This window comes from Dermacentor andersoni, chromosome 2 (assembly GCF_023375885.2).
Source record: "Dermacentor andersoni chromosome 2, qqDerAnde1_hic_scaffold, whole genome shotgun sequence".
Classification (NCBI taxonomy): domain Eukaryota; kingdom Metazoa; phylum Arthropoda; class Arachnida; order Ixodida; family Ixodidae; genus Dermacentor; species Dermacentor andersoni.
Genome location: NC_092815.1, coordinates 21634321 through 21645779, shown reverse-complemented (window position 1 = coordinate 21645779; position 11459 = coordinate 21634321). Strand labels below are relative to the sequence as shown.

The following is an 11459-nucleotide window of genomic DNA, read 5'->3' as shown; positions in this document are numbered from 1 at the left end:
TACCACTCGGAATGCAATACTTTCATCTTGCATAAGGGTCACCACTTATAGGCATTTTAAGAAGAAAGCAATTTTTTAACTTGACATTTTTACTATCTAACACCTACAAAATAAACTGTACTACATCGTATGGAAGTAATTTTTTATAGCCAGCAATATCAGCTGTGATTTTTTTTTTGCATATGTTCTCATTTATATGTTTAAAGCTTCTGACAACCAAAACATCTGACCTTTGACTTTGCTAACATTGATGCTTTTGCCTTGGCAAAGCAAGTTCCACACTGAAAATAGCGTTGTATAGCTCTACACAATAAACCATGTCGATTTCACAGTGGCCTTCACAATGTGCTGAGCCAGCAACTTCTAAAGTTTTGTCTATTGCCTATCACATTAAGATAACCTGACTTGTGCTTCTGGCATAATATGGCCAGTCTGTGAAAACTCCAATCACAAATCAATAATGGTGCCAAAGGCCCATTATTGCACGCAGGTCCTCTTTCTCTTAGTTAGTGACTCATAATATAGTTTTTTTTATCCATTTAATAACTGAAACGTGGGTGTGACACACTAGATTGCTTAACACCAGACTACCAACCAAGGACTTACATTAGTGGAAAAAAGTTTTGAGAATATTCCTAGTGGCACTAACTGAACAAGTCCTGTAATTATCCTGAAAGTGGTCAAACCTAGACTCTAACCATAAATATTCATTTTTTTATGTTATATACTACATCTGCCAATTAAAGTTCTCACAATGTGAAAAATACAAAATTGAGTCTTTGGCTGGCCGTGCCATAGAGCATGAAATTGAGGGGTCTTTTGCTAAGGCTGCACATATAAATGTGAAGTTGAGCCTCTGATTATTGGCATTAAGCTTAAGCTTTGATAATATGTGGCCTTTCTATGGCTTTCCTGGTCTGACTACTCAGGAGGGCAGATGTGCATAATCATGGTAACCCACAGACCGGCGTAAAATGAAGCACACTGTTTTAATGCCAAGACATAGGTCCAGCAGTGAGTCTGCAAGATCCTTCATGCAGGGATTTACATTAATTGTGATATTCAACACTGAAAGTGTTCCTAGCATGCAAATTTTCTCTTTCTTAAAGTGTGAATTATCAAAACCAAAGACACTTGAGAACCTCATGCACTTTCAAGAAAAACAGTAATGCCAGTACGCAGTGCTAAAATAATACCAACAAGTGGTTTCCTTGAAAACTTATAGCTGGACAGCCACACTCTTGGATGAAAGTTCTGAGACCAATATTGACAAAGGACAAAAGAGAAAGAAAAAAAATTGTAATGAAAAGGGTACTGATATTTAGCATCAGGCAGCTTACTACCGAGATATAACAGTAATGAGAGCAGCATTTAGTAACGCCCCTTGGAATTTTTCAGCTTTAGTTTTTGAATGCTATAGAACACTTCATCATCATGAGCAGCAGCAGCAGCAGCAGCCTATTTTACGTTCACTGCAGGATGAAGGCCTCTCCCTGTGATCTTCAATTACCCCGACCTCCAAGACACTTAGTCGCTGTTAACAATTGCTGTTAACGCTTAAGCAGGCTATGAATAGCATGAACACAAGCTGTAAGAATAAAGGGTGGCACAAGTCCTTATTTAATATAATCAGCCCCAACAGAAGATTTGTACATGTAGCCTATCACACGTAAGGTGAAAAATAAAAGTTAACATTAGTACAAGCACAGGCCACTGCATGTAAATTGTGTGTTTTTTTTTTTAAGTTTTTCTTTGTCACCACCTTAGAAAGCATGTCTTAAGCTGCCAGAGTATATCCAGCAAGACAATTGCTGATATCAGCTACCAGTAAAGCATTTGCAACAATGCGCACTTCAACAGTTAAAATATACTGTTACCTTCCACACACAATAACAGAATATAAATTGAAATGACTAGAACAGAGAACACAGCATGTGGTTAGCTTCCACACACAGACAAGAAACCAGCAGATTATATTTGCAGCTTTCAAGATTATCAATGCAAGACGCATGCAGGGATAACAAAGCAACTAATGCTAAAGACCTAAAGATACCATTCCCTCATAGTAGCAATTAAAGCATACAATGCAGTGATGCTCTCATCCACACACTGCTATCATATTTTTTTCATTTATGGAAAGCATAAGTAGTGAAGCTCTGACTAAACAAATTAGTTTAAAATGCAACATAAAACAAGGAATCTCTATAAAAATTCTTACAGGAGTCTCTTTCTTTCTTTCTTTTTTTTTTTTTGCAAGAATTAGGTGACCTTAAGATGCATTGCAGAAAATCAACAGAGGCAACTATTTTTCGACATCGAACACTTTGTCCTTTTTACTTCCTATTGCCAAGCCAGAACATGTGCTCTTTGGACAGTTGCAAGCTGGTGCAGAACACACACACACAGCTGCTCTCACATTGCTTCACTAGTGTGCATATTACATATGATCGCATTCTGGATCCTTTGTTGGAAACTTTAACTCCTTGCCATAGTGCTTTTTACTGTAGCAAGTACAACTTGAGCAGCTGCATTCAGTACTATACATCAGCAATAAAGAAATGTTCACTGTACATTCTGATCAGAAGCCAAATAGTTGTGCATCAATGTAAGTAATGGTAAGATGTAAAAGCACAATACAAACGACACCTAAGCCATTCAGGAAGAAAAAAATGTCAGTAACACATCATGCATTTTGTGTGGATCCACAATGCGTACACCACTGTATAGACATGGTGCTTTTAAAAATGTCTGTTTATGCTGCAACCTTGAGAAAGCCTTTCAAGCCCTCAGGGTATATTCAGCAAGACAATTTATGTTACCAGTGCAGTCAAAACATTGTCTGATAAAAGTAGTTATATAGATACAAGGGCTACTACTTTCATAAATCAAAAAGAGTGCTTTATTCAGTTTCTTCATATCCACAGATGTATGACCACACACTTCCCATACTGGTAGCCAAACAATGCTTGCGTGCATATGCAGTAAAGCCACAATGTTATCACTACAGTTAGACAACAACAAAAGGGCTGTTCTACTTATTGTCAAAGCCCCATGGTCAGTATGATGAAAGTTGTAGCAATGTGACGACAGGGCACAATGCATCATATACAACTTAATTTCAGCCACAGAATGAACCAGAGTGGTTAAGCTACACACCAATGCTTAGACATCAATCAATTCTCTTGTAGTCTTAACGCAAACTTTTATGAACAAAACATCCAGTCAGGCACAACATACAAGACATAAGCTAACAAGCAGAAAACAGGCAAGAAATGGCGTTTCATGTTAGATGGGAAATAATCAAAAGAGATGCATGCAAGATGCATTCCTCATTCGCAGCACAGGGCAGAAAAAAAAGATGAAGCATGACCATACAAAGCCTCACCTTTACTTTCAGGCCTAAAAATAGTCTGTTAATTTACACAGGCCACTAAATGTATACATACTACATAAAGTAAATAAGAGTATTTGCTTGCATCCTCTAATAGAAAACATAAGAAAACCGGTTTCAAGTAAAATTATGAAGCCAGGAACAGAAAAACTGAAGTGTGGCATCGACACTATTCCACAAATGTGCAGACATCATTTAGGTAATGAAAATTACTTAGCCCAACTATCACAGCCTTTCAGAGGCAATCATGTATGAAAGTTTCTACAAGTGCCCCATAACACAAAAAAGCTAGAGAATTCCAAAATGAAAACAAGAACGAGCCACATTATATAATAATAAAATAAATATAGTAGGTTCAATAAATGACAATTTAAATTACAGAGGAATGTTTTTTGATGTCAAGCAAAAAACAATATGCATTTCTACAACATTGCAGACCTCACGAGTATTTTACCTCTTACAGATCAGCACTGACTGCTCAAAACTTGTGGATAGCACTTCATTATAGCCTAAATTTTATAGATCAGTTAAACGACTTTTATAATGAGATCCATTCTACAATTTTAAATAAAAATAAACCCAAACTTCCCTAATGTAACATCTAGTATAGCTGTTCTATGGCATCAATAGTCCCTATAATTAGGGCGAGCTCTTCAGAACTTTGCCATTTAAGACATAAATGCAGACCTGTGGCTACGACATGGAAACAAGGCAGCACACTACGGGCCTGACAACATGGCAACTGCACACTAAATTATTCTCATTCAAAGAACTTGACACAACAAAAACATGCAATAATTATACTGGTGGACTACACTTATACAAAGCAGCTAACATTATTAAAACAAAGAAACAAACAAATGATTTTTTTTAGTTCTCTGCACACCATGCAGAGCCACATTTCTCTGCCGTCTCCTTTTATGCTTTCCACATCCACACTGAATATGCCACAGAAACCAAAGCTCCTTAATAAGCACAATGACCCTGAACAATGCAAACTATTGGAGACAGAAGTTCACATTTCTACATGGCTTACATGATCAATTTAAATGAGTCCATGGCAGGTCCTACACCTTAGAAGTGCAGGTACCACTTACCAATTTCAAAGCTTGATGCCTAGACAGTGAAGAAGCTGTGATTTCTTGTGACATGTGGTCCGAAAACTGTTGTTCCAATATGTAGTACATCTCATATTGCACATTCATTTGCACACATCCAAGCACACACCATCCAAAGACTTGAGAACTTGGGCATTGAAAACACTAAGAGTCTTAGCCATGGTGCATTACTAAAGATGCGATGGTTAAATGCATTTGCCCAATTTACAAGGTGTACTTGCCCGAAAAGCTTTCTGCTGTTCTCAACGATCAACTATCACAACACAGAAGTGTCCAACCTCGACTTCATGCCTCTGCCAAATGCCAACAGTGCAGAGCAAAGGCAAGGACAGACTCGCATGTTCCTTCTAACAATGGACCCTGGTATGTGTCCACTGCAACAAACAAAGGAGCACTGCAGAACATTATTCATTTGATGCTGAAGGTTATGCTAAACAAAGTCAAATAGAGGCGAAAAGCTATTTGAAACAGTTTTATGTTGTAGAAATTTAAGAAATTAGGAGGATTTAGGAAGGAGGAATTACGATGCTGTGCTCTTTGTGGATGTAAATGGCCAATGAACTTTACTGCTGATACTGTTTGTACATTTAAAGCTATTGCCTCACTTAAAATTGCAATATGCAGCACTGGATAAACATGTTGTTCAAGGCTGCTTATTTGAGAAAAATCAATGGTCATCATGTGTGGCCATTCTAGTAATATAAGCCACAGACCACTTCAGTTTAATAGAAGAAATTTTAGAATGCATCCGCAAACTTGTTCAGAGAGCACTTAAGTGCTCTGCCACAATCAAATGCATCAAATACTTTGAGAACAAACTTCAATGTCAGCTGCTGAAGACTAGCAAGAACAGGAAAAAACCACAGCCGAACTTTGGATAAACACTCTGTTTTTGCTCCGAAGTGCAAACTCAATGGCATTTCCACCGATTGAAGCATTCTTATACATTATAACACTAACCACTAACAATAATATGCAATCTCTCAAACAAAAAGGCCTTCTGGTAATACAGTTCCAGGAGACAGTTGGGTCAGTAGTGCTACTTCATATATATCTGGCAAATGGTAGCATTTATACAACCAACTTATCCTGAAAACTACTCATTATAAATAAACTCTTATACTGTTAAAGCTGCCTAGGAGCACTGCTAGAACATACAACACAGGCTTAGGAAAGTCAAAGGATAGTGAACAAAGCAAAACCTCAGAGCATTCTGCATAATAACTATGAAATATATATTGTCTTGTATAAAGGTTAGAAAACCTTCAGCAGTTCTCTCTCAGTACCATATATCATTTACAAGGAGGTGGTGTTGTACTGCACTGTTGCATTGAACAAGTTAAACAAGTGTTGTAAGTTAAAATTTCACAAAATATAAGTAAATCTTCTCTTGAGAGTCTGCTGATTAAAGTGTACAACTCAGAGTATGTTTGCAGAAGCACATAAAATTTAGCATGAAGGAAAAGATAAAACAATGACACGGAAAAACTGGGGAACTAGCAAATAGTTCTCAGTTTGCACTTGTCCTTCCTTCTAAACTTCATGTAATGCAACAGTACACAAACTACCTGAGCTGCTATTGTCCACATCTTGGTAAGAATCTCCTATGTTGCACCCTTCCGATAAATGGAAGCAAGGGTACACTTGGGGGATCTCGTACAAATATACAAGTGAGGTATACATGTTGCATCATTACTAAAACATCACCACACTTGACCCACTTCTGTTGTAAGCCGTGCATCAATTTGCATATTGGAGAGCTCTACTGGGAAGCACAGCTTCTTGTGAAAACGGCATAGGAACTTACAAGCAGGAAGGCACAGTGATTCAACATGCACAGCCTTAGCAAGTTAATAAAGACCGATGCTTAAAGTTTCATAACACCGGAGTAGCATACAGCAAAGCTTGGAACCAAGTACATATTTTTACAAAGTAAAGAAATTAAGAAATCATACCAGCTAGAAAACACTGCTATAAACAAACAAATTCATCCACTACACTGTTTTAAATGATAATTCATTCTCTCACACTGCCACTATGCAAGCAAGGATGCTTCCTGGTTTCACCGCAAGCACCCAGCCTTTCTTTAAATATTTGCGATGTATCATTACACATGGACATAAAAACATGCACAGGAGCTTAAAGTCAAATGAAATCAGGGAAATAATTCAGCTGTTACAGCTATGCAGTATACTGCTTGTGGCAGCCTCACAGGTAATTTAAAGAGGAAGGCCCACGAGAATATGCATGGCAACGAATGGCATTTTCTGAAACCAATTTTTACAGCTTACACACACATAGACACTATTGAAAACTAATATGAACATTCCGCAGCTGCATTCTCAGTTACCTCAACCATCAGCTTCCTTTAGTTTTGCCCGTACACATTCTAACCATAAATATGAGGAATGCACAAGCCAGCCCAAGTACAGTTCTACAACGCATAGCAAAGCGAATTATTATACTACAAGTGATTATAGGCATTCCCCAATATGCGACTACGCTATTAAATGTCCTTTATTTTTAATGCCATGAACAAACAACACCTCCCGCAAAACTAACAATAGGTTATGCATGGCCTATTTGTTTTCCCTTCATCTCTTAAGAACAGCTGTAGTAGGAAAGTGCAGCAATAGAGCATGGAATTTAGAACTAATTAACTTTAGAACAGTTAATTTACTCTGTAAGCCCATCACAATCCGCTTCTCTTATGGTTACTTAAAAGGCAGAAAAATATAATATAAAGATGATTCAGAAGAACTTGTTCTTGGCCTAGTTGAGGTTTAATAAAGGACATGATTATAGCTAAACATATTAGAGGAATAAGTATGGCAGGAGGTAACAAGGACATATAACGAAAACGACTACACCACCCACTTCATCATTTCAGTTTCTCTCCCTATTTTGTCTTCTCAGCAGTAAACATGTCCTGCAAATGTGTTTTTTTTTTTTTTTTCACTCTTAATTAATGGGAGGCAAGTTTCACGTGCATAAAACAAATAAGTCTAAATGCAGCCTTACAGCCCTTTTATCCACATTGGCTGATGATGTTACGGTTTGTTACTCATACACTCGTACCATTAAATGATTTGCGAGAATGAAGCATGCAGATTATATCCAGGACATTTTTGTTTATGAATTAATGGTTACATGAGTAAAAAAAATTAAGCAAGGAAAAGGTTTGCAAAGAGCAGTCCAAATCATGCCAGTGATAAGTCTCAATCTTCAGTAGACAAAGCTAAAGAGATAGTGGAACATTTACATCTGCACCTACGTTCAAAGAGCCTGCAACAGACAGTGAAGCACGAGTCAAGTATTCAGGTTATGAGCAATTAATGAAAGAAAATGAATGCTGGCAGTGTATAAGGTTGCCAACTATCTCTGAGGCATTAAAATAAATTTTATAATAAATGCTTGTGTTTTACTTAAGCTGCAAGGAACGTGCAGGGGCATAACATAAAGCGCACATGCTCCTGCTTGCATAACTTCTTAATTTTACCTGGCTGTATTCTTGGTAAATAGCCCATAAAAAAAAATTGCCTTTTGCAAGTCAAAATGAAGAAGAACCTCTACGAATAGCCACCTATGTTCATAATATAAGCTCTTTCAGTTACATGCCAGCATTTCTACATTTGCTTCCATTGGTAACAAAAATAAAGTGGGAACAATCAATAGTGTCCTATCTCAATACTGCAAAAAATGCTATCACTGGAATTGAAACGATGTAAAAATACTACAAATGCATTTTTGTAGTCAATGCTTGCTTACTGTTCCATAACAGTAAATATAGTAATGCAGATCAGCAAGCTTTCACAGCTCTCGTATCAACAATGCAAAGCTTGATCGGAGTTTGTTGTCTTGTTTGCTGTTCCACAGCGAGGTTGAACAGTTTGCAGTTCGGCTTGCACTTCAGTTTACTACTTCATTATTTTTATTTTTGATGTCAACCTACATCCACGCTACAATCAGCAAGATATTACTTTATCTCATTCCTCATGCACAGGGCTTCACGTATTATACAATATGGCTAACTTGCACTTCGGCATGTATGTAAATATGGATCCTCCGCCCACCATAAAGGTTCCAGGAATCATCAAATGTTTTTAACTCTCAAAATGTGAAACTGAAGCATTGGGACTGAGCAATCTTACCTCCGTATTCAGAAATGCAACTTAACCTGAAGCTCATGCATGACTTGATATAAATGACGCCTGGTGCGAACGCACCGAAGACACTCACTGCATTTCTTTTGGTGCGTTGACGACAGGCATCATTTAAATCAAGACAAGCATGGGCTTGAAATTAAGATGCATTTCTGAATACGGGGGTTAGCCCTAGGATACAAATTGCCAGTATGCATGGACTTGGAAGCAATTCTATGCTACCCATAGGGTGGCAAAGATGTGCCTAGCAGCCCACTCATCACATTGGGTGTGTTTAGTAAAATGGCTACAAAAGTAACATGATGTGTACAATCTTACAGCAGTTACGTTTATATTAAGCAAGAAAAAACAAACTGCAAGAAACACAAACCACAAGCAAAAAACCAGTATTGAGAGGAGGTGATATGTTCAAATTATACAAGAGGTCTCGGGAGAGTAGGGTTAAAGTGAGAGACAACCCACAATCATGCTACGACAAATGGGTTAAAAAGCACCTGGGAGGCTTTATGCTCCAGATACCACAGGATACACTGAAAGCTATATAGACTGTGAAGAGGAGTCGAGAGGACCAGTGAGCACTACCAGTTGCGCATATTATTCTTCACAGAAAATGTTATAAGCACAGACGCCATATATAAATGGAAAATTTGGTTGAGCTTCAGAAATTAACAGGTTTCCCTATCAGTGCACCTAGTATTGACTTGCAATTATCACAATGCTGTTTGCTGCTTCTCAAATAACTTCTAAACTGTTGTACTATCCAAGAGAGCCAATTGTGAAAAGTGTGATCCTGAATTTTCTATAACAGGCTGAAGAACTTCATTCCTAAGCCAATCATTAACAATCTAATACTAAGCTTTTTTTAACAGGATCAAGTGCCTCAATTTTAATTCTTGCATTCTAGCCTTTCCTTAAAAAGCCATTTGTCAACACTGAATCTTGACACTGAATTAGGACCTCCCAGATGTGCATGACAGATAGAAAGTGAGAAATCCAAAGAGCTATTCAACTCTAGGGGTACTTTATCAGTTTTCATGACAGCAGGAATGACAGCAGGGCAAGAGCTAATGCGTCAACTTAACAATTAAGGCATGACACCTACCATGGAGTACTTGTAAGTCTGAAACAGCTTTCAACTAACCACAGCTCTGTATCAGAGAACCAAATAGGTACCTGATCACTTTCAACACAATATACATCTGTGACAAACAGATGTAAAAATTTCTCCAAGTCTGTAACACAAGTACAGAGTGAATAAAGACAAAAAGTCAGTGGGGACAGGAATGTTAGCTGCAATGAATAACCTACAGAATATTCACGAAAATTGTCAATATTTACACTGATCCACTTTGTGCTTGCTTTATAATTGAAAACTTCCTCCATGGTTTCAACTATATTATGTCTACTCAGAGTAAACTTAAAAGTGATGGTACACTAAAGTAGAAACCCTTATGATGGCACAATACAATGTGAAGCTTGTTTTTACCAAGTGGAAAAAATAATAACAATAATAAATGCAAGTTGTATGAGCATAAAAACAGCTGGTGTCAGATGAAAGTGAGAGCCAAAAAAAACTTGCACAATGGCTTGAATTGTCAAATTGCTAACATTTACATGCAACTAATCTTTACATGGCCTCGAGATGTGCACCACATATTTGCTAGAATGGCAAAAATATTAATGTGAAGCATCATTACAATTGCATAAATTAATGTATCCATGCGGTACAACCCCTAATATAGTTTAAGAGTCTCAAGAGTTTTTTGCTGTCTTTAGATGGATGGTGCAGAAGAAAGCATGCATTACATCTACCACTCTCCTGTGCTCTTAGATACACGAAATTTGTTGGTTAAAGAGAATATAAATGCCTCTCGTTTAAGTGATTTAACACAGTGTTACTGCCCATCCATTGCTGTTGCCATGCCTGTTTTTTGCACACGTGCAACATGACTAGCCAGTACACACACCAAAATGGAACCTGGCAGAGGTGGTAACAAAAAGCAGCAATGTTTTGCTAAAACATCATATCCAAAAAAAAAAAGAAAAGCATGGGGTGAATGTAGGAATGAATGTAGGGATGAACAAATTGAGAATGGACGTATCAACTCAGTTCAGCACAGACCCATTCGATAGGTCAGGTGCTACAGTCTATGCCATTTAGAGAACAATAGCAAATAAATTTTGCAGTCATAGAACTGCTGCTATCAGAACTCACAATTAGATGTAGGTGCAAGAAAAAGATTAAACCTGGCACAGTACCAAATGCTTATTAGCATGCATTTTTTCTCTATAGCAATGTTTTTACCTGCATTGGTAAATCAGGCTAGCAGAACCTTTCACGTGAGCTGCTGATATGTAATTGCTACATTATTCCAGTGGTTTACTAAAGCTATCCAGCCACTTGCAGAGTGTTTGTGTGTTATGCAAGCTCAGAGCAAGTAAACTCATTTCCAAAACCCAACACAACTGAACAATCCTACTAACACTTAGGACATACAACACAGCTCCATTGACAACAAGGATATCCAGTGTTTTCCTACTTGTAATGTGCTATTATCTTGCTGACACCTGTGTGTAGCACACAAAAGCTGCGTAAATGGCATTCTAGATGCCGCACCTACAATTGTGGAAACAGTGAATGGAATCTTCCAGAAGAATTGGCAGTAATAGCTATGTGCAGCAGCATGTCAGGTTTTACTTTCTTAATTTCAACGAATATTTAATGCATAGGTTGAAATAAAAGATGTCTGCGCACATGTACTCACTAATATATGACAAATAATAAAA

At 37.6% G+C, this 11459-nt stretch overlaps 1 protein-coding gene across 13 annotated transcripts in view; it reads right to left on the bottom strand.

Annotated features, from left to right (window-relative positions):
- The window catches only part of LOC126542781 (uncharacterized), a 230391-nt gene that overhangs the window by 187638 nt on the left and 31294 nt on the right, over positions 1–11459 (bottom strand). The window lies entirely within an intron of this gene.